Raw genomic sequence first — 22,797 nt, 5'->3', positions numbered from 1 at the left:
TAAAAATTTTGAAAACCATGTATCATTTTCCCTTCACTTCACACATACTTGCTACTTTGTGTTGGTCTATCAGATAAAATCCCAATAAAATAAATGTATGTTTGTGGATGTAACTTGAAAAAGTGTGGAAAAGTTCAGAAATACTTGGCAGAAATTGACCTGCTGATTTTGAAATCAGCATGTCAATTGTTGTTCCATTTTTTTTGTGTGCATATTTCACCCCTTTTTAATGGAATGGTGAGATCTGCGTAAAATCCACATCAAATAAGCAACAAAAAAACCTCATTAAAAAAGACACCAGAACTGCAATAAAGTGTGGTTTTATTTGTGTGTTTTGTGTGATTTTGGTCCAGATTTCTGGCATATTTTCTGAACATAAATTTGCACCGTGCACAGACACCCTTGGGCCACCTGCCACCTTGCAGAATATGTGCGGTTTTTCCATGCAGATTCCTATGTACCGTAGAAAGATTTCAGCGTATTACAGTACCAGCAAAGTGTATGAGATTACACAAATCTCATGTGAACTTTGCTTACTTTTTTTCCATGTGGAAATTAACCTGTATTGTGGATTTCCAAGTCAGCAGTATGTCAATTATGTTTGCATTTTAGCTGCGGATTTTGAGCCTTTTTATTGAACGGGGAGGGCTGTGTCAAAACCTCATCTAATCCGTATGAAAATCCGCAATTAGAAATTGCGGATTTTGGTGCAGAGATATGCTGCAGAAATGCACATAAATCCGGTGGAAATTCATGCGGATCCTCTGTGCGTTCACCCGCACCTGTGTGCAGGTGGCCTTAAGATATCTATCTATATCGGATAAAAAAGGTGGATTAATATATTATTGAAGTCATGTTTTAACAGTTTACATTATATATTTATTAACTAATAGGGCTCTTTCACACGAGTGGATTCCCCTGCGGGTAATCCGCTGAGTGAAAGACAGCCAAGCCCCGCTCTGGACAGCAGAGACATGGAGCATTAACATGACTGATAATGCTCTGTGCCTCTGAGTGATCTTTTTACTACAAAATCACAGTGAGATAAAGTTGTCACCATGATCTTGAGGTAAAAAGATCACATAGAGGCAAAGCGCATTATCAATCGTGTTAATGCTCCGTGTCTCTGCTGTCCAGAGCAGGGCTTGGCTGTATTTCACGTAGCGGATTCCACACATGGGATCCGCTCGTGTGAAAGAGCCCAGAGTGGTTGTCATAGATGAGGATCCCTCAAATTGCTGCAACACAGCTCTGTAAGATGTGGACAAGGGAGGTATCTGGCCAGTGAAGGCTTCCCTCTGAATCTGCTGTTTCCTGGGCATGCTAACTTCAATATGAATGGGTTTGTCTCTGGTGAGACAACCGGACAGTAATTTGAGTCCATGTATATGGCTGCTTTTGTAGTACAGGTGAAGGCATATGTAGGTACACTGTGGCCCCATAGACTGTAATGGGTGCCACATTATGTCTCCATACAACTCATTAGTGGTTTGAACTATGAATCTATAGTATGCCCACTTGCATTAGCCTTCAATGTACAGTTTTTTGTGGTGTTCTACTGCCCACACTTTACTTTACAGTCAAAAAGTTGTCAACCAGTAAAATTTTATTTTTTATGTATTTCCTCTTGCGTATACCGTAAACACCAACATATTCCAGAGTGCTTTACAGACATTATCATCACGTGTTGTCCTCAAGGGGGCTTACCATCCAAATTCCTATCAGTATGTCTTAGAGGATGCAGTATAGGAGTAAAAAAGGAAACCCACACAAGCAGAGGGAGAACATACAAACTCCATGCAGATGTTGACCTTGGTCAGCTTTAAAACCGGACTGAGCAACCTTTACCATACGTCTGCCTCATAGAACCCTATGGAAATTGTATAGTTTGAATCTGGATACATTATGTCCAAATATATACTGCTATTTATAGATTCTCACTTCGACTTTTATCTTTTTGATCCAAACCTTTAATTAACCTCTTCAGGATATAGGGCGTACAGGTACGCCCTTATGACCTGGTACTTAAGGACACAGGGCGTACCTGTACGCCCTGTGTATTTCTGATCACCGCCGCGCAGCGGGCTGTGATCGGAAGCCGGTGCCTGCTCAAATTATTGAGCAAGCACCTCGGCTAAATGCGCGGAAGGGGTCTCGTGACCCCCATGTCGGCGATCGCAACAAACCGCAGGTCAATTCAGACCTGCGGTTTGCTGCGCATTCTGCAGTTTCTGGGGGATCAGAAACTTTAGTATTCCTAAAATATATATGTTTCACCCCCCCTGCACCCCTGAATGATATTATGGCGGTGGGTGGTGCAGGAGGGGTGTTGCGGGCGGTGCGGGAGGCGGGCGGTGCCGCAGGCGGGATCGCGATCCCCCGCCCGCCTCCTCTTGAATAATCGTTGGTAGCCAGTGGGTATACCAGGATGTCAGCACATTGCTGACACCCTGGTATAAACGGCTGACATCTGTGATGCGATGTCAGCCGTTTAACCCTTTCCATACCGTGGTCCGTACGGACCGCTGTATGGAAAAGGTTAACAGCTCAGGGAGTTCCCTCCCTCTCCCATCGGGGGGCTGCTGTGCCTTTGCAGCCCCCCGACGGAGAGGGAGAGAGCCCCCAGACAGCCCCCCTCCTTCCCCTTCCCCGTCTGCGCAGTTCTGGCCACTACTGAGCAGACGGGGAAGGTTCCCATAGCAACAGGACGCCTTCTCAGGCATCCTGCTGTCCATGGTGCTGAACAGATCTGTGCTAAAGGCATAGATCTATTCAGACAAAGTGTAAGTAAAATACAGTACAAAACACTAAATAGTGTACTTTACTGTATTATACAGACATCAGACCCACTGGATTTTCAAGAACCAAGTGGGTCTGGGTCCAAAAAAAAGTTAAAAAAAAAGTAAAAATCAAAAAAACACATTTATCACTGATTAAAAATGAAAAAAAAAAAATTCCCTACACATGTTTGGTATCACCGCGTCCGTAACGACCTGATCTATAAAACGGTCATGTTACTTTACCCGAACGGTGAACGCCATAAAAAAAAAAAACTATGATGAAATTGAAATTTTGCCCACTTTACTTCCCAAAAAAGGTAATAAAAGTGATCAAAAAAGTCGCATGTACGCCAAAATTGTAACAATCAAAACGTCATCTCATCCAGCAAAAATCATACCCTACCCAAGATAATCGCCCAAAAACTGAAAAACTATGGCTCTTAGACTATGGAAACACTAAAACATTATTTTTTTGGTTTCAAAAATGAAATCATTGTGTAAAACTTACATAAATAAAAAAAAGTATACATATTAGGTATCGCCGCGTCCGTATCGACTGGATATATAAAAATATCACATGAGCTAACCCCTCAGGTGACCACCGTAAAAAAAAAAAACGGTGTAAAAAAAGCAATTTTTTGTTATCTTATGTCACAAAAAGTGTAATAGCAAACAATAAAAAAGTCATATGCACCCCAAAATAGTGCTAATCAAACCGTCATCTCATCCTGCAAAAAATTAGACCCTACCTAAGATAATCGCCCAAAAACTGAAAAAACTATGGCTCTTAGACTATGGAGACACTAAAACTTTTTTTTGTTTTAAAAATGAAATCATTGTGTAAAACTTACATAAATAAAAAAAATTGTATACATATTAGGTATCGCCACGTCTGTGACAACCTGCTCTATAAAATTACCACATGATCTAACCTGTCAGATGAATGTTGTAAAAAACAAAAAAAAACGGTGCCAAAAAAGCTATTTCTTGTTACCTTGCCGCACAAAAAGTGTAATATAAAGCAACCAAAAATCATATGTACCCTAAACTAGTACCAACAAAACTTCCACCCTAGCCCGTAGTTTCTAAAATGGGGTCACTTTTTTGGAGTTTCTACTCTAGGGGTGCATCAGGGGGCTTCAAATGGGACAGGGTGTCAAAAAAAAACAGTCCAGCAAAATCTGCCTTCCAAAAACCGTATGGCATTCCTTTACTTATGCGCCCTGCCGTGTGCCCGTACAGCAGTTTACGACGACATTTGGGGTGTTTCTGTAAATTACAGAATCAGGGCCATAAATAATGAGTTTTGTTTGGCTGTTAACCCTTGCTTTGTAACTGGAAAAAAAATATTAAAATGGAAAATCTGCCAAAAAAGTGAAATTTAGAAATTGTATCTCTATTTTCCATTAAATCTTGTGCAACACCTAAAGGGTTAACAAAGTTTGTAAAATCAGTTTTGAATACCTTGAGGGGTGTAGTTTCTTAGATGGGGTCACTTTTATGGAGTTTCTACTCTAGGGGTGCATCAGGGGGCTTCAAATGGGACATGGTGTCAAAAAACTAGTCCAGCAAAACCTGCCTTCCAAAAACCAAACGGCGCACCTTTCACTCTACGCCCCGCTGTGTGGCCGTCGTACAGTAGTTTACGGCCACATATGGGGTGTCAGGGCAATAAATATACAGTCTTGTTTGGCTGTTAACCCTTGCTTTGTTAGTGGAAAAAATGGGTTAAAATGGAAAATTAGGCAAAAAAATGAAATTCTCAAATTTCATCCCCATTTGCCAATAACTCTTGTGCAACACCTAAAGGGTTAACGAAGTTTGTAAAATCAGTTTTGAATACCTTGAGGCATGTAGTTTATAGAATAGGGTCATTTTTGGGTGGTTTCTATTATGTAAGCCTCGCAAAGTGACTTCAGAGCTGTAGTGGTCCCTAAAAATTGGGTTTTTGTAAACTTCTGAAAAATTTCAAGATTTGCTTCTAAACTTCTAAGCCTTGTAACATCCCCAAAAAATAAAATAGCATTCCCAAAATAATTCAAACATGAAGTAGACATATGGGGAATGTAAAGTCATCACAATTTTTAGGGGTATTACTATGTATTACAGAAGTAGAGAAACTGAAACTTTGAAATTTGCTAATTTTTCCAATTTTTTTGTAAATTAGGTATTTTTTTATGCAAAAAATAATAATTTTTTGGACTTCATTTTACCAGTGTCATGACGTACAATATGTGACGAAAAAACAATCTCAGAATGGCCTGGATAAGTCAAAGCGTTTTAAAGTTATCAGCACTTAAAGTGATACTGGTCAGATTTGCAAAAAATGGCCAAGTCCTTAAGGTGAAATAAGGCTGTGTCCTTAAGGAGTTAAGAGGAAAAGTAGCTTGAACACATCTGCAAATGAGTTGTTTATAGCACCAAAGCTACGCCGTTTCCTCTTGTGCCTTATTGTTCCAACACTTTGCTAAGCCCCTGCTATCACCAAAGGATAGGACAGAACTGCACTCACCTGGACTGAAAGCAGTTTCCTCCTGACAACTGCTTTCGCCCGGTCCTGTAATCTTGCATGTGTGCCATGCACCAGAATGTCAGCGCATGTACAGTACATCTATTTATTCCTGCCATGGAGAGCAGAAGTGTACTAGACATGCACCAAAATTTTAGCACATGTGCAAGATTACAGGGCTAGGAGAGAGCACAGAAGGCTCTAAACAACTCATTTACTTAAAGGGACACTGACAGGCCCGATAAACATATTTAGTTATTCCTATGCAGTCATAGATCTATTAAAGTGTATTCCAATGATATAAGAGTACCTCCTGTCCGCATTGTAAACCATGTAAAAACAACTTTATATTCATCTGTCAATCACATTTCTTTATGCCCAAGGGGCGGTTTTTCTCCTAGCTTTGTGCCCAGCCGCGCCTCAACTGTCGATTCCTAGCGCCGCCCCGCTCATTATTATTTACTGCGCTGGGTGGCTCTTACATTCCCCGATCCTGTCAGCGGAGAGAAAAGTTTCTTGGCTGGCGCAGGCGCATTAACTATCTGAATTTCTGATGACATCAGCGCTCTGAAGCGCTGGATACGAGTGCCTTGGAGGAGAGATCGGACGCAGGCGCATTCAATTACAGGCTTGGGTGGGTGCCGGCGCATGCGCAGATGGTCCGATTGATGCCGATGCCCATAAGTCTCTATCGGGCATGCGTGGGAACTGACAGGATCGGGGAATGTAAGAGTCGCCCAGCGCAGTGAATAATAATGAGCTGGGAGGCGGTAGGAATCAACAGTTGAGGCGCGGCTGGGCACAAAGGTAGGAGAAAAAACGCCCCTTGGGCATAAAGAAATGTGATTGACAGATGAATATAAAGTTGTTTTTACATGGTTTACAATGCGGACAGGAGGTACTCTTATATCATTGGAATACACTTTAATAGATCTATGACTGCATAGGAATAACTAAATATGTTTATAGGGCCTGTCAGTGTCCCTTTAATACTTTTTCTGCTAATTGAAGCAGCCGTTTACCATAAGAAAGCGGTTGATAATTTCTTTCTTGTTTATCTGCCGCAGTGGGAGCTGATACTAGAGTCTATCCAATGCTGTACAGAGCCCTTGATATTCATAAGCTGCGTGTACTCCTTATACTCCCTTGTGGCAAAATCCCTTTTTACCTGGATTTTATAAGGCTCAAGGGTTTTACTCTTTGGGAGAAGAAGGGTGTACTATTTCTACATCATTCTAACAAGATATTTCACTGTTTAGCTCGGTTCCAGTAGTGGTATCATATGCCCAGGAAATCATTATGCCAGTTTCTTTAACTGCACCATGCCTGCGGACTCTTGCTGCCCGAGATGTGGTTTAGTGGATGCTGACATGTTACATATGGGCTGGGACTGTGCGGTCCTTATGGCAGAGGGTTGTTGGCCTTATTAATAAAGTATTTTTCCAAGTTTTGTGTTTCTGGGTCCCTGGTTATGCCTGTTTAGGATCTTGGAATTGAACAATGTGGAGGAGAATATTAAGTTGGGCATCCAGAGGTTTCCATATCAGGCGCTTAAAGCTATTGCAGCCAGGTGGATAGTCCCTGATCCCCCCCACCACTCAGGAATTTCTTTCTAGAATGAATGACATCATTAGGCTGGAGCATCCAGGTTCATGTGGGCACTTCGACGATAAATCTCAGTGTGCCCCCTTGTGGTATTTTTTTACATTTACATGTATCCCTGTGGCTCCCACACCATATAATGACTCCCAGTGGCCCCCATACAGTATAATGATCACTAGTGGCCCTTGACACAGTATAATGACCCCCAAACACAGTATAATAACCCCCCTGGCCCCACACACAGTATAATGACCCCCCCAGTGGTCCGCCACACAGTATAAAGCCCCTCCATTCAGAATAATGACGCTCAGTCGCCCCCCATTCAGAATAATACTGTATGGAGGGGGCACTGGGATCATTATACTGTGTAATAGGCCCTGACTAGCTAGAACTGACTGGGCCCCACAGCAACTTTTTGTACGAACCCCTCCCCCCACCCCCAGTGCGTTCGCATCACAATATTATATACTAGAATCTATATACTGTAAAGATATTAGCCCTACCCTGGAAGAATTATACAATTAGGGGTCCTTTATTAAACAGAAATATGCCTATATTAGGCGTATTTCTAACAAAGATTGTGGCACAAAGGTCCTTTGCGCCACAATCTGCAACTTTTCCCCACTCATGCCAGGTCTAAAAAAGGTGGCATTGGCAGGGAAGGGGATACAGTTATTGCCATACAGTTATTGGATAAAACCTCCATACAGTGACTGGAAACTTCCATACAGTGATCGGATAAAACCGCCATACAGTAACTGGATACCACTGCTATGCAGTGACTGGATAAAAGGGTATAAGAAAGACAGCACAGTACATAGAATGACGAGGGGCACTGTACAGGGTATGGTTAGAGGGCACAATGCAGGGTATAAGGGGGCACAGAACGGGGTTGGGGCACAGTGAAATGACCCTGTGATGTTTGAAGGTCCTTATGGTGCATGCAGTTTAGACACCACCATAATGAGGCGGAGGAGTGACACAAGTGACCAGGACACTGTATGGACAGGAGGAGTGGACACAGCAATTAGGTGGAAAGGGCTCTGAGGGGGATTCATACAACAAAAAGTAGTGGCAGGAGGTCTGTGCAGGGCAGCAATAGGAGATAGGAGGGGGGAACAGGAGCTCTGGATACATGAGGGAGGAAAGGAGATATGGGAGCAGGTATCATGGAGGCAAACTGCTTAATGAGGCAGCGAAACAATGAATAGCATTAAAGCTGCTGGTCTACAGCATCCAGCAGCAGCTTGAAGAGTTCCCTGACCACCCCCCTCTTGTCCCACAGAGAAGAGACAGTCACAGTGCAGACTCACTCACAGACTGTCGGCATTTCTTTACACTGCTGCTCCAGCTGCTGGGGTCTCTCTCCTCAGGCAGCACGTCCTGTGTAGAGGGGGCGTGTCTGAAGCTTGTTAGGCAAGATGTCCTGCTCTGCTGAAGGGAGCTTGTAAGGAGGACAGCAGCAGCACAGGAGCTTGTAAGGAGGACAGCAGCAGCACAGGAGCTTGTAAGGAGGACAGCAGCAGCCGGCCTCTGCATGCTGTTGATGCTCCTTGCTCCAGTCTGACTCTGCGGCACTGCTACTGCTCCCGGGCCCCTTCTGCCCTCAGGGCCTGAAGCAGTGGCTTCCACAATAGCTACACCCCTGGAGCTGCGGTTTGGGAATAAAATTACAGCAGCTCCCTGCGCTCCAGCAATGATCGCTTCGATCTGTATTGATGGAAGTGCTCATAGCAGCGCAGTGGGCCCCCCCCAGGAGCAGTTGGCCGAGGAACTTGCCAGGGTATGCCTGGTGCTCAGGCTGGCCCTGTGGAGCATGGAGTATATCTTAAAGAAAATGTGTCACCAAAAATGTTTTCTGCCAGTTAAAACCAGATTGTAACACATGTCCTTTTTATCTAATCTGTTTTTATTATCTGATTGCAGATTTATTTTATTTCCTGATCATTATTATGGGGGCGGCCATCTTGTCTGAGCTGTTCTTAATAGCATTTACACAGCATAAAAAAAAATTGTTTTACGGCAGCCCCATAGCTGTGAATATAGATTTGTATTGACATGCATTATTTTCACATGCAAGATGTCTCTTGTGTGTAAGATTCTGCATCCTACCTGTTCTTATTGATTGATATCTCAGTAGTATTGCTTTTCATTTAATGCTATACCTTCTGCCTAGATGCACATTTTGGCTCTCTCCTCTTTAATTTATATAAGGGGTTGAAGGACGAGGAATTTTTTATTTATTTTCTTATGCTTTTTATTATTATTGTATAATGTTTAAAATACATTTATAAAAATTATCTAATAAAAAAAAAAGCTGCTGACTCCCCCTTCCCACCTGATACTGTTTGACAGTTTTCTTCCTATGTACAGAAATGGTGTCAGTCAGTGGCAGGAGGAGCCCACCACTCATGAAGGCAACAGAAAGTTGCATTAGACTTGAAGGCAACAGAAAATTGCATTAGACTTGTCAGTAAAAGCAAAAAAAGGAAGAGACCACTGTGGTACTCAGCAGAAGTGGCCCAAATCATTAAAAATAAAAAGCTAGCATTTTGTAATTATAAAAAAACCCAGAGCAATGAAGATAAGGAGATCTACAAGATTAGGCAGAGAGAGGCCAAGCAAGTTATAAGAACTTCTAAAGCGCAGGCAGAAGAAAAACTAGCTCAGTCTATGAAAAAAGGGGATAAGACATTCTTCAGATATATAAATGAAAAAAGGAAATTAAAACAAGGAATAACTAAATTAAAAACAAAGGACGGAAGGTATGTAGAAGAGAATAAAGGGCTAGCCGACTGCCTTAATGAATACTTCTGTTCAGTTTTTACAAAAGAAAAAGGAGAAGGACCTCCACTAGAAAGGATGACTAATAAATCATTTGATGCATGTATCTTTACAGAGGAAGATGTTCTAAGTTTGCTGTCTAAGGTGAAGACAAATAAGTCACAGGGACCTGATGAGATACACCCAAAATTATTAAAAGAGCTTAGTGGTGAGCTGGCAAAACCGCTAACAGATTTATTTAACCAATCATTAGTAACAGGAGTCGTCCCGGAAGATTGGAAATTGGCAAATGTCGTGCCCATTCACAAGAAAGGTAGTAGGGAGGAATCGAGCAACTATAGACCAGTGAGTCTGACATCAATAGTAGGCAAATTAATGGAAACCCTATTAAAGGATAGGATTGTGGAACATCTAAAATCCCATGGATTGCAAGATGAAAAACAACATGGGTTTACTTCAGGGAGATCATGTCAAACAAATCTTATAGATTTTTTTGACTGGGTGACTAAAATAATAGACGGTGGAGGTGCAGTAGACATCGCATATCTAGATTTTAGTAAGGCTTTTGACACTGTCCCACATAGAAGACTTATCAATAAACTGCAGTCATTGAGCATGGACTCCCATATTGTTGAGTGGATTAGGCAGTGGCTGAGTGACAGACAACAGAGGGTTGTAGTCAATGGAGAACATTCAAAACAAGGTCATGTTACCAGTGGGGTTCCACAGGGATCTGTACTGGGACCAATTTTGTTTAATATCTTCATAAGTGATATTGCAAAAGGCCTCGATGGGAAGGTGTGTCTTTTTGCTGATGACACAAAGATATGTAACAGGGTTGATGTTCCTGGAGGGAAACGCCAAATGGAAAAGGATTTAGGAAAACTAGAAGAATGGTCAGAACTCTGGCAACTGAAATTTAATGTGGATAAGTGCAAGATAATGCACCTGGGGCGTAAAAACCCAAGGGCAGAATATAGAATATTTGACACAGTCCTGACCTCAGTATCTGAGGAAAGGGATTTAGGAGTAATTATTTCAGAAGACTTAAAGGTGGGAAGACAATGTAATAGGGCAGCACGAAATGCCAGCAGAATGCTTGGATGTATAGGGAGAGGTATAAGCAGTAGAAAGAGTGAAGTGCTTATGCCGCTGTACAGAACACTGGTGAGACCTCACTTGGAGTATTGTGCGCAGTACTGGAGGCCATATCTCCAGAAGGATATAGATACTCTAGAGAGAGTTCAGAGAAGAGCTACTAAACTAGTACATGGATTGCAGGATAAAACTTACCAGGAAAGGTTAAAGGACCTTAACATGTATAGCTTGGAAGAAAGAAGAGACAGAGGGGATATGATAGAAACTTTTAAATACATAAAGGGAATCAACTCAGTAAAGGAGGAGAGCATATTTAAAAGAAGAAAAACTACCACAAGAGGACACAGTTTTAAATTAGAGGGGCAAAGGTTTAAAAGTAATATAAGGAAGTATTACTTTACTGAGAGAGTAGTGGATGCATGGAATAGCCTTCCTGCAGAAGTGGTAGCTGCAAATACAGTGAAGGGGTTTAAGCGTGCATGGGATAGGCATATGGCTATCCTTCATATAAGATAGGGCTAGGGGCTATCCATAGTATTCAGATATATTGGGCAGACTAGATGGGCCAAATGGTTCTTATCTGCCGACACATTCTATGTTTCTATGTTTCTATGTTTCTATGAATACAAGGACTCCTGAAGCAGCAGATAATACTTTATGTTGCCCTCAGATATGGTAACATACACCTAGCAGCAGTCCTTGAGTCCTGGAGGATTTTTTGTTTTTGGGTTTTCGTTTTTCACTCCCTGCCTTTTGGGAGCCATAACTTATTTTTTTTGTTTTCCATTAACATAGCCATATGAGGTCTTATTTTTTGTAGGGCAAGTTGTACTTTATAATGGTACCATTTAAAGGGCTTCTGTCACCCCACTAAAGTGATTTTTTTTTTTTTGGGCTAGTTAAATTAGTTATATTGCGATCTATGAAAATATAATGGTGTTACTTACTTTGATCCAGCAGTTTCTTCCAAAAACGAAGTTTTATAATATGTAAATTCTGTCTCTACCAGCAAGTAGGGCGGCTACTTGCTGGTAGCTGCTGCAGAAAACCGCCCCCTCGTCGTGTTGATTGACAGGGCCAGCCGCGATCTCCTCCTCCGGCTGGCCCTGTCTGCATTTCAAAAATCGCGCGCCTGTGTTCATTCGGCGCAGGCGCTCTGAGATGAGGAGGCTCGTCTCCTCAGAACTCCCTCAGTGCGCCTGCGCCGATGACATCACCGAAATAGAAGACGTCATCGGCGCAGGCGCACTGAGGGAGTGCTGAGGAGACGAGCCTCCTCATCTCAGAGCGCCTGCGCCGAATGAACACAGGCGCGCGATTTTTGAAATGCCGACAGGGCTGGCCGGAGGAGGAGATCCCGGCTGGCCCTGTCAATCAACACGACGAGGGGGTGGTTTTCTGCAGCAGCTACCAGCAAGTAGCCGCCCTACTTGCTGGTAGAGACTGAATTTACATATTATAAAACTTCGTTTTTGGAAGAAACTGCTGGATCAAAGTAAGTAACACCATTATATTTTCATAGATTGCAATATAACTAATTTAACTAGCCCAAAAAAAAAAAATCACTTTAGTGGGGTGACAGAAGCCCTTTAATGTTGCATACGATGTAGTGAGAAGCTGGAAAAAAAATTCTGAATAAGGTGGGATATTGGCCTGTTACCTTCCTCTTTGTGGATCAGTAAACATAGATTACAACTAGTGTTGAGCTTTGTTCAAAACTTTGTTTTAATTCTATATGGAGAGCCATCTCCGTACAGCATTAAAATGTATGGGCTCCAGCGAGGTGAATTTTAAACTTACACTCACCTAAAGAATTATTAGGAACACCATAGTAATACGGTGTTGGACCCCCTTTTGCTTTCAGAACTGCCTTAATTCTATGTGGCATTGATTCAACAAGGTGCTGATAGCATTCCTTAGTAATGTTGGCCCATATTGATAGGATAGCATCTTGCAGTTGATGGAGATTTGAGTAATGCACATCCAAGGCACGAAGCTCCCGTTCCACCACATCCCAAAGATGCTCTATTGGGTTGAGATCTGGTGACTGTGGGGGCCATTTTAGTACAGTGAACTCATTGTCATGTTCAAGAAACCAATTTGAAATGATTCGAGCTTTGTGACATGGTGTCTCAACAGAAATCGAGACTCATCAGACCAGGCAACATTTTTCCAGTCTTCAACAGTCCAATTTTGGTGAGCTCGTGCAAATTGTACCCTCTTTTTCCTATTTGTAGTGGAGATGAGTGGTACCCGGTTGGGTCTTCTGCTGTTGTAGCCCATCCGCCTCAAGATTGTGCGTGTTGTGGCTTCACAAATGCTTTGCTGCATACCTCGGTTGTAACGAGTGGTTATTTCAGTCAACGTTGCTCTTCTATCAGCTTGAATCAGTCGGCCCATTCTCCTCTGACCTCTAGCATCCACAAGGCATTTTTGCCCACAGGACTGCCGCATACTGGATGTTTTTCCCTTTTCACACCATTCTTTGTAAACCCTAGAAATGGTTGTGCTTGAAAATCCCAGTAACTGAGCAGATTGTGAAATACTCAGACCGGCCCGTCTGGCACCAACAACCATGCCACGCTCAAAATTGCTTAAATCACCTTTCTTTCCCATTCTGACATTCAGTTTGGAGTTTAGGAGATTGTCTTGACCAGGACCACCCCCCTAAATGCATTGAAGCAACTGCCATGTGATTGGTTGACTAGATAATTGCATTAATGAGAAATAGAACAGGTGTTCCTAATAATTCTTTAGGTGAGTGTAAAAAAACATTTTAAAACTTAGTTCAGAAGTCGGCTTCGGTACTGGCTGGTACCAAAGCCGACTTCAGATTTAAATTTTAAAATGGTTTTCAAGTTTAATAACGAATATATAACAAATTTTCCTCACCGGAGCCCATACATTTGAATGCTGTACAGAGACGAATCTACACCGTTTGCCATATGGCATAAGTATTTTTATATTTTAATAGTATAGACATTTTAAGACGTAGTAATGCCTATGATGTTTATTTTTTTGTTTATTTTTATTTAAAATTTGGGGAAAGGCAAGGTTTTTCATTTTTCTATATTTTTCTATATTTTTTAAAAGTTTCTTTTTAGGTGACTATAAAAGTAATCATTAGATTTCTATTTATTAATGGATTTTGATCTTTTACTGAATAGATAATTCAGTACATTCCAATCCAATGCTGCCAACTGTACTGGAATATTCCTGAGAGGCATCAGAGTCTCCAGCAGCCTCCGGCTTATAATTACAAGTTAATAGTTTCCCACATCTCAGCGAAGGGAAGCTATTACTAGTGCAGGAGAGCATGGCTCCTGCATTTTCACCACTCAGATGCTGTGGTCATAAGTGAGTCTCTCTGTGCTTTTTCATATTGATGACCTGTCCAATCAGCTGTTTGAGGGAGCTGCCACACTCTGGTAGTACAGCGGCTGTGCTTGGGACTGCAGCTCAGCCCCATTGACTTCAATAGGGCTGAGCTGCTCCTAGGCCATGTGACCAATGTAAGGTGACGTCACATGGCCTAGGAAGAGGCCACGGCGCTCACGGAGCGCTGGCCTCTTCTAACAGCTGATCTGATATTGATAACCTATCCAGATGATAGCTTAGGGCATGAAAACTAGGACTCCATTTAGTTTATGCCTATTATAACATTTGAAAATGGATTTCCTAGGATTGGGTAGTGTACACCTCTGAATATATATATATATATATATATATATATATACATACAGTACAGACCAAAAGTTTGGACACACCTTCTCATTCAAAGAGTTTTCTTTATTTTCATGACTATGAAGGCATCAAAACTATGAATTAACACATGTGGAATTATATACATAACAAACAAGTGTGAAACAACTGAAAATATGTCATATTCTAGGTTCTTCAAAGTAGCCACCTTTTGCTTTGATTACTGCTTTGCACACTCTTGGCATTCTCTTGATGAGCTTCAAGAGGTAGTCCCCTGAAATGGTTTTCACTTCACAGGTGTGCCCTGTCAGGTTTAATAAGTGGGATTTCTTGCCTTATAAATGGGTTTGGGACCATCAGTTGTGTTGAGGAGAAGTTAGGTGGATACACAGCTGATAGTCCTACTGAATAGACTGTTAGAATTTGTATTATGGCAAGAAAAAAGCAGCTAAGTAAAGAAAAACAAGTGGCCATCATTACTTTAAGAAATGAAGGTCAGTCAGTCAGCCGAAAAATTGGGAAAACTTTGAAAGTAAGGGCTATTTGACCATGAAGGAGAGTGATGGGGTGCTGCGCCAGATGACCTGGCCTCCACAGTCACCGGACCTGAACCCAATCGAGATGGTTTGGGGTGAGCTGGACCGCAGAGTGAAGGCAAAAGGGCCAACAAGTGCTAAGCATCTCTGGGAACTCCTTCAAGACTGTTGGAAGATCATTTCAGGGGACTACCTCTTGAAGCTCATCAAGAGAATGCCAAGAGTGTGCAAAGCAGTAATCAAAGCAAAAGGTGGCTACTTTGAAGAACCTAGAATATGACATATTTTCAGTTGTTTCACACTTGTTTGTTATGTATATAATTCCACATGTGTTAATTCATAGTTTTGATGCCTTCATAGTCATGAAAATAAAGAAAACTCTTTGAATGAGAAGGTGTGTCCAAACTTTTGGTCTGTACTGTATATGAAAAAAAGTAAAGAGCAGCACACAAATCAACGGGTGCAATCCTTCCAAAAGTATGGTGATCAGGGTCCACTTGAATATATTAAGTAAAAGAAGGCAGCACTCCAAAATTCTGTGAAAAACAATGGATGGTTTATTAATAGTGTTGATCATGAATATTCGAATTGCGAATTTTAATCGCGAATATCGGCACTTCGAGAATTCGCGAATATTTAGAATAATCGCAAAATATATTCGTAATCGCGAATATTCGATTTTAAAAAAAAAATACCAGTTCATGCGAATTTTTATGCGAATTCTTTAGGCGAATTTTATGCGAATTTTCGCAATCAAGAAAATAATGCCTAGAGATCATGAATTCGCGAATTCTCGAATATATGGCGAATATTCACGAAATATCGCGAATTCGAATATTGCCCCTGCCGCTCATCACTATTTATTAACCCATCTAGCAGCAACGTTTCAGCTCTACTCAATGGAGCCTTTATCAAGCTGTAGTGACATGTGCAAAGTGCAATACATATATAGCAATCTTAATCAGAAAAAACATAATTACATAATTGATCCAAAATTCATGATTATAGTACAAATCCTCTAATGTATAAGTGTATCATTTCATCTTGTCCATGACATAATTCATCATCTTCCGTTTCATGATTCATAAAAGTGTCTATAGTGAATATAGCCACATAAAATCCATGTAACGTCCATAATTGGTGAGAGAACGTGATTATAATATGAAAAAGAAAGTCAGGTGTACATAATATGCTAAATAAAAACGGATAAAAAACAATTGAGCAGTCTCACATGGTGTGGGAGATAACCAGGACCCAGTTGGCGTCAGGAAATACAGTCTGCGCAAGCGCCGCAAGTCCGTCCTCTCGCGAGAGATGGTATTAACACTATAAGCATAGGAGACCACAACAAAAATGACTGCGGCTTCAGGGAAGCCCAGAGCGCATACACCTACCCAAAACGAGCAGGTACTTCCACTGGGAGATCCCATGACCACGAATACATTATAAATAAACTAAACCATCTCAAAATTATCCGCGCTTGTATACATGCTACACACAAGCGAAGTTGGAGGAAATAAAGTGTACTTATGGACCACCACAGTCACCTGTATTCCAGGTTCAGGAAGAAATAGCTATCCGCATAAGCATGCCAACGGCGATTCCACCATCACCATAGCAACCAGAAATGGCCTCAAGTGTAGCGATCTTCAGGGTGGGCCATTTATATGGATACACCTTAATAAAATGGGAATGGTTGGTGATATTAACTTCCTGTTTGTGGCACATTAGTATATGTGAGGGGGGAAACTTTTCAAGATGGGTGGTGACCATGGCGGCCATTTTGAAGTCGGCCATTTTGAATCCAACTTTTGTTTTTTCAATAGGAAGAGGGTCATGTGACATATCAAACTTATTGGGAATTTCACACGAAAAACAATGGTGTGCTTGGTTTTAACGTAACTTTATTCTTTCATGAGTTATTTAAAAGTTTCTCTTTGTTTACAGCCATTGACATGTCGCCGAGTTTAACACGTGAGGAGCGGATAGAAATTGTGTTGATGTCTGGTGAACGCAGTAACCGGGTCATTGCAGAAGATTTCAATGCAAGACACCCTACGAGACCACCCATCGCCCATGCTACAGTTAGCAAACTGCTTGCTAAGTTTTGTGAAACTGGTTCAGTGTTGGATTTGCCAAAATGTGGACGCTTGAAATCTGTCTCTAATGAAGAAACATCAGTGTCTGTCCTAGCTTCATTCAGCAAGAGCCCACAGGGTAGCACTCGCCGCATGTCACTGGAGAGTGGCATTAGTCGAACATCCCTTCGGCGGATATTAGCTACTCACAAATGGCACCCTTACAAACTCCAGCTACTGCACCATCTCAACGAGGATGACCCAGATCGGCGCACTGAATTTGCAGAATGGGCAAAACAAAAATTGGAACAGGACCCTCAGTTTACACAGAAGATTTTGTTCAGTGATGAGGCAAACTTTTATGTGAATGGTGAAGTTAATAAACAAAACCACCGCTATTGGTCTGACACTAACCCACATTGGATAGATCCCTCCAAGACTGTTGGAACAAAAAAATTGATGGTATGATGTGGTATATGGGGTACAAAGATAGTGGGGCCATTCTTCATCAATGGAAACCTCAAGGCCACTGGATATGCGAAATTGCTACATGATGATGTGTTTCCCTCTTTATGCACTGAAGCTGGCACGTTCCCTGAGTTTTTCCAGCAAGATGGTGCACCACCACATTATGGGTGTCAGGTCCGAGCATTCCTAGATGAACAGTTTCCTGGAAAGTGGATTGGTCGTCGTGGGCCAGTTGAATGGCCCCCAAGGTCTCCCGATCTGACCCCCTTAGACTTTTATCTTTGGGGTCATCTGAAGGCAATTGTCTATGCTGTGAAGATACGAGATGTGCAGCACCTGAAACTACGGATACTGGAAGCCTGTGCTAGCATTTCTCCTGCGGTGTTGCTATCAGTGTGTGAAGAGTGGGAGAAGAGGGTTGCATTGACAATCCAACACAATGGGCAGCACATTAAACACATTTTATAAGTGGTCAGAAACTTGTAAATAACGCATGAAAGAATAAAGTTACGTTAAAACCAAGCACACCATTGTTTTTCTTGTGAAATTCCCAATAAGTTTGATGTGTCACATGATCCTCTTCCTATTGAAAAAACAAAAGTTGGATTCAAAATGGCCGACTTCAAAATGGCCGCCATGGTCACCACCCATCTTGAAAAGTTTCCCCCCTGCCAAGCAGGAAGTTAATATCACCAACCATTCCCATTTTATTAAGGTGTATCCATATAAATGGCCCACCCTGTATATTAAACCCAGGGGGTAAAGTGACCTCCCAGGAGTCGCCCTAAAGGTGGACACAACACCCAATTAGGGGAGAGAATCTGGTGTCACATTTATGTGACCCAGAATCCCAATCCAAGTCCTGGAATAAACAACACATATAAATGCGCATAGCAAGTGTTGGGCACGAAATAAATAAGAAATAAAAAACCACTGGACCATCGTATCCCGGGTCGGAACTTCCCATGTCCCAAAGGGGGCAAGTGAGGGACCAAGTCGGGAACCATGGCACCAAAGTACTTAACAAAAGAATCACAATTCCTTGTGGTCTCCTATATAGTAACATCGCACATCAGCAAATAAGAAACACTTGATAAATAGCCTGTATGGTCCTGTAAGCCGGCATCCAGTGTGACAAATTCATCTCTTGAGCAAGTTCCTATATGAGGACAACAAATTAGAATACAGCACATGTTTAAACCTATACAAAAGGGAATCAGAAAGAATCTCAGAGATGTAGGAAGATGTATCAAAGATATAAATTAAAATAACTTGAATTCTACATTCAGGCCTCTAGGTTTTAGGGTCTGTAATGTAAAAAATCCAATAGAGTTCCCATTTCTTAAGTATAGCTGTCCTATCTCCACCATGTCTTAATATAGGTACTTGTTCCAAAATCCTAAACTGTAGATCTCTTTCTGAGTGTTTAGCCTCTGTAAAGTGTTTTGACACCGGTAAGTCCAATTTTTGCTTCCTAATAGAGTATCTATGTTGTTTTAACCGGGTTTTTACATCCCATGTGGTCTCCCCAACATATAATAAATGACAAGGGCAAGAAGGTAAGTACACTACAAACATAGAGTCACATGTTAAGAATTGGATTCAAGAATTATGTACACCTTTTTCATATTATAATCACATTCTCTCACCAATTCTGGACGTTACATGGATTTTATGTGGATATCTTCACTATAGACACTTTGATGAATCACGAAATGGAAGATGATGAATTATGTCATGGACAAAATGAAATTATACACCTATATATTTGAGGATTTTTTCTATAATCATGAATTTTGGATCAATTATGTAATTATGTTTTTTTCTGATTGAGATTGCTATATATGTATTGCACTTTGCACATGTCACTGCAGCTTGATAAAGGCTCCATTGAGTAGAGCTGAAACGTTGCTGCTAGATGGGTTAATTGTCACGACTGTGACTGATCCAGACAGGTCTGGGAGGAGAAGGTCGCAGCGACTTGCTACTCGCGATGGCTTGTGAGTTTGCTCCGTGGTTCAGGGTATGTCATCTGGGTTTTGCCTTGTGAACCTTTTTGTCCTGACTGGGAGTTTGTAGGCATCCTTCTCAGGTGAGTCCTGTCTGCCACTCCCAGCTACTATATTAGTTTCAGTTTCACTTGCAGTCATTGCCAGATATAGTCCTTACTTCCAGTGCTACTCTGACCTTGGAAGGAGATCGTTTGATGGTGTTGCTGTGGAGCTCTTGTCCGGCGTGGACTGTCGTGTTTGGGATCGCCTTCTCTGCTCGTGACTGGATAAGTCTATCTCTGCTGTTGTTTGTTTGTTGCTGTCTTCCCCTGTTGTTTTCCTAGATGTGAGTGATGGTGACTAGCGCTCCCATCGGCCTTTCCCCAGTCCAGTCTTGTTAGGGCGACTGAGGGTTTAGGCATCCTGCTCGCCGCACGGGTTCACACCCCGTCTAGGGTATCAGGGCAGACAGGTGCCAGTTTTGGTTTTGGCAAAACAATTACAGGGGTTATCCCTTGAAGTGGCAGGATTAAAAGCAACAGTGCTGCAGCAGCAATCCTTGGGTTCCACCGTTGCTACGGGAAACCAAGGTACTCCTGATAGGTTCTCTGGAGGGAGAGACCAATTTGTAACCTTCAGAGAAGCTTGCAAATTGTTCTTCAGGTTACGCCCTAGATCCTCCGGAGGTGAGGAACAACGGGTGGGCATTGTAATTTCTCTCCTGCAAGGAGATCCGCAGGCTTGGGCTTTCTCCCTACCATCAGACTCTCCGGCCTTACGATCAGTGGAGGAGTTTTTTGAAGCCCTGGGTCTCGTATATGATGACCCGGACAGGGTCTCACTGGCTGAGTCTAAGCTACGTAGACTTCGGCAAGAGAACCGGTCTGCTGAACTATATTGTTCCGAATTCCGTAGGTGGGCTACTGATACGTTATGGAACGACTCGGCCCTTAGGAGTCAGTTCTGCCAGGGGTTGTCTGAAAAATTAAAAGACGCGCTGGCGGTATACGAGGTCCCTGGGTCTCTTGAGGCTGCTATGTCTCTGTCCATAAGAATCGACAGACGGCTCAGGGAGAGACTATTAAATTTTACGGAGGCCTCTATAGGGCAGGGATCGGTCTGTTATGGTCCAGTCGAACCAATGCAAATAGGGGGCGCCACTAGACGGGTGAATCCTCCTAAGTTCCGCCGTAGGTCAGAGGTTTGTTTTCGTTGTGGGGGGAGGGGTCATTTTGTAAAGGTTTGTCCCTCAGAACCCAAGAGACCACAAACAAAGGAGCCACCGGAAAACTAGAGTCCCCAGATTGTGCGGAGGAGAACAGTCTGGGCGTATTCGTTTCCTCCATACGCATGTCTATGCTTGCTAAGTTTTGTGAAACTGGTTCAGTGTTGGATTTGCCAAAATGTGGACGCTTGAAATCTGTCTCTAATGAAGAAACATCAGTGTCTGTCCTAGCTTCATTCAGCAAGAGCCCACAGGGTAGCACTCGCCGCATGTCACTGGAGAGTGGCATTAGTCGAACATCCCTTCGGCGGATATTAGCTACTCACAAATGGCACCCTTACAAACTCCAGCTACTGCACCATCTCAACGAGGATGACCCAGATCGGCGCACTGAATTTGCAGAATGGGCAAAACAAAAATTGGAACAGGACCCTCAGTTTACACAGAAGATTTTGTTCAGTGATGAGGCAAACTTTTATGTGAATGGTGAAGTTAATAAACAAAACCACCGCTATTGGTCTGACACTAACCCACATTGGATAGATCCCTCCAAGACTGTTGGAACAAAAAAATTGATGGTATGATGTGGTATATGGGGTACAAAGATAGTGGGGCCATTCTTCATCAATGGAAACCTCAAGGCCACTGGATATGCGAAATTGCTACATGATGATGTGTTTCCCTCTTTATGCACTGAAGCTGGCACGTTCCCTGAGTTTTTCCAGCAAGATGGTGCACCACCACATTATGGGTGTCAGGTCCGAGCATTCCTAGATGAACAGTTTCCTGGAAAGTGGATTGGTCGTCGTGGGCCAGTTGAATGGCCCCCAAGGTCTCCCGATCTGACCCCCTTAGACTTTTATCTTTGGGGTCATCTGAAGGCAATTGTCTATGCTGTGAAGATACGAGATGTGCAGCACCTGAAACTACGGATACTGGAAGCCTGTGCTAGCATTTCTCCTGCGGTGTTGCTATCAGTGTGTGAAGAGTGGGAGAAGAGGGTTGCATTGACAATCCAACACAATGGGCAGCACATTAAACACATTTTATAAGTGGTCAGAAACTTGTAAATAACGCATGAAAGAATAAAGTTACGTTAAAACCAAGCACACCATTGTTTTTCTTGTGAAATTCCCAATAAGTTTGATGTGTCACATGATCCTCTTCCTATTGAAAAAACAAAAGTTGGATTCAAAATGGCCGACTTCAAAATGGCCGCCATGGTCACCACCCATCTTGAAAAGTTTCCCCCCTGCCAAGCAGGAAGTTAATATCACCAACCATTCCCATTTTATTAAGGTGTATCCATATAAATGGCCCACCCTGTATATTAAACCCAGGGGGTAAAGTGACCTCCCAGGAGTCGCCCTAAAGGTGGACACAACACCCAATTAGGGGAGAGAATCTGGTGTCACATTTATGTGACCCAGAATCCCAATCCAAGTCCTGGAATAAACAACACATATAAATGCGCATAGCAAGTGTTGGGCACGAAATAAATAAGAAATAAAAAACCACTGGACCATCGTATCCCGGGTCGGAACTTCCCATGTCCCAAAGGGGGCAAGTGAGGGACCAAGTCGGGAACCATGGCACCAAAGTACTTAACAAAAGAATCACAATTCCTTGTGGTCTCCTATATAGTAACATCGCACATCAGCAAATAAGAAACACTTGATAAATAGCCTGTATGGTCCTGTAAGCCGGCATCCAGTGTGACAAATTCATCTCTTGAGCAAGTTCCTATATGAGGACAACAAATTAGAATACAGCACATGTTTAAACCTATACAAAAGGGAATCAGAAAGAATCTCAGAGATGTAGGAAGATGTATCAAAGATATAAATTAAAATAACTTGAATTCTACATTCAGGCCTCTAGGTTTTAGGGTCTGTAATGTAAAAAATCCAATAGAGTTCCCATTTCTTAAGTATAGCTGTCCTATCTCCACCATGTCTTAATATAGGTACTTGTTCCAAAATCCTAAACTGTAGATCTCTTTCTGAGTGTTTAGCCTCTGTAAA

The 22,797-nt window shown here is 42.2% G+C and overlaps 1 protein-coding gene across 1 annotated transcript in view; it reads left to right on the top strand.

Annotated features, from left to right (window-relative positions):
- The window catches only part of AHRR (aryl-hydrocarbon receptor repressor), a 462,245-nt gene that overhangs the window by 222,813 nt on the left and 216,635 nt on the right, over window positions 1-22,797 (top strand). The gene's annotated exons all lie outside the window — the stretch shown is intronic.

Source organism: Bufo bufo, chromosome 5, assembly GCF_905171765.1.
Source record: "Bufo bufo chromosome 5, aBufBuf1.1, whole genome shotgun sequence".
NCBI lineage: Eukaryota > Metazoa > Chordata > Amphibia > Anura > Bufonidae > Bufo > Bufo bufo.
The sequence above is the reverse complement of the archived record's forward strand: the minus strand, read 5'-3'. Positions and strand labels throughout refer to the sequence as shown.